Genomic DNA, 2,249 nt, shown 5'->3' with positions numbered 1-2,249 from the left:
AGTCTTTCGCCCCCCAATGCCTGCCAGGCCCAGGAGGTGGCTTGAATGAGCGAGCTAGGGGGCCTAGGCGTGGGCAGAGGAGCAGGGCCTGGCCCATTGCAGCCCCCTCTCCCCACCCCGAGTTGTGACAACCGAAGATGTTTCCACATTGCCAAATGCCCCCCTGGGGAACAGAATCTCCCCTGACTGTGAAGACTGTCTGCTTCCCTGAGTTTAGAAGACTAAACCCTCCTAAGAAATGTTCTAGGAAATTCTATCAGTTCAATACATTTACATTATAAACTCTTCTTAGAGATTAGAATGTGAAACAGAACCAATGTCCTTGATTTGTGACATGCACCTGCCCTTATCCACCACCCAGGTGACATTCAGGACAATCCTCTCAAGTGCTCTCAGCTCTGCCTCAGGGCAGGGGTGGGACAGCACAGGGAGCCAGTGCCCACGGGGTCCCTGTGAGCCTCACCATGACGAGGTCAGGGCAGACACCTGGGGGTCAGCCAGCAAGGGTTTCTCTATCTAGAACTACTTAAAACGTATTCCCTTCAAATCTCTCCTTCAATACATATTTACCAATGCGTGGCCTTTAACTAGGCTTGGCCTCTTTCAGGGCCACTTTCCCTTATTCCTACAAAGGCACCGAGCAGGAGCAGCAGGAGCAGCACGCTCCCCACAGCCAGGTCTTCCCCATGTGTGAGGAACAAATGCCAGCCCTTCGTTGGAAGAGGGTACAGGCCTTTCTTAGTTGTAGTCTGACAACAGGAAGAGAATTCTTCAAGGCCAAGCCCCAGCTAGAGGCCTGTGGTGAGCCATGCTGTGCCTGGTGCCTCTGCGCCACTCAGGAGCCCGGAACAAGCTCGCTTGAGGGAGACAAAGCTCTGCTGAACGAGCCTCGCGGGAATAGGAATCGCAAGGACCTTTCTATGTGGCCCAAAACCCTTTTCTAAAGCAAAACATGCCGTGTCACCTACACATCTAGATATATGCCACATCATCTATGTAACTATGCACGTAGTTACCTGTAGTCATGTGTTGCTTCCCCATGGGAATGCACTGAGAAATGTGTTGTTAGGTGATTTCATTTTTTTTTTTTTTTAGACGAAGTCTATCTCGTCACCCAGGCTGGAGTGCAGTGGCGCGATCTCAGCTCATTGCAACCTGTTTCCCATGTTCAAGCGATTCTCCTGCCTCAGCCTCCCAAGTAGCTGGGATTACAGGCGCCCACCACCATGCCTGCCTAATTTTTGTATTTTAGTAGAGACGGGGTTTCACCATGTTGGCCAGGCTGGTCTCGAATTCCTGACCTCAGGTGATCCACCTGCCTCGGCCTCCCAAAGTGCTGGGATTACGGGCGTGAGCCACCGCGCCTGGCCTAGGTGATTTCATCTTTGTGTGAACATCATGGAGTGTACTTGCACAAACCTAGATGGTGCAGCCCACTACACCCCTGGGTTATACCGTATGGCCTATGGCTCCCAGGCTACCAAACTGTACAGCATGTTACTGTAGAGAGTTGTAACACAGTGGTATTTGTGCATCTAAACATAGAAAAGGTACAGTAAAAAGATGGCATTATAATCTTATGGGGCCACTGTAGCATATGCAGTCTGTCCTTGACTGAAGCATCTGTACACGGCCCATGACTGTACCTGTGTATGTGCCACATCACTTGTATATAGATATGTAGTCTGCACACACACTCGTGTGTTGGGCACACAAACAAGGAACAGATTGATAAATTCTTTGAGTTTCAAAATTGTGTTGTTTTGGCAACTTTGTGACTTTTTCCTTTCTCCCAAATATTACCATTAGCTTAAATCACAACCACTATCGTTTCTGTGGGGAAAACATATACATTTGCTGTCTCTCTCATATTTGGCCTACTAGGAAATGAAAAAACTGACAACTTAGCACACATGCAAAAAACCTGTGTGGCAATTTTAAATTAAACATATTCATACTCGGCTGGGTGCGGTGCCTCATGTCTGTAATCCCAGCACTCTGGGAGGCTGGGATGGGTGGATCGCCTGAAGTCAGAAGTTTGAGATCAGCCTGGACAACATGGTGAAACCCCATTTCTACTAAAAATACAATTAAAAAAAAAATTAGCTGGGCGTGGTGGTACACACCTGTGATCCCAGCTGCTTGGGAGGCTAAGGCAGGAGAATCGCTTGAACCCGGGAGGCAGAGGTTGCAGTGAGCCAAGATCATGCCACTGCACTCCAGCCTGGGCGACACGGCAAGACTCTGTC

The sequence above is a fragment of the Rhinopithecus bieti genome, unplaced genomic scaffold (genome assembly GCF_001698545.2).
Source record: "Rhinopithecus bieti isolate Rb0 unplaced genomic scaffold, ASM169854v2 scaffold_70550, whole genome shotgun sequence".
In the NCBI taxonomy this organism is placed as follows: domain Eukaryota; kingdom Metazoa; phylum Chordata; class Mammalia; order Primates; family Cercopithecidae; genus Rhinopithecus; species Rhinopithecus bieti.
This window is presented reverse-complemented; position numbering follows the sequence as displayed.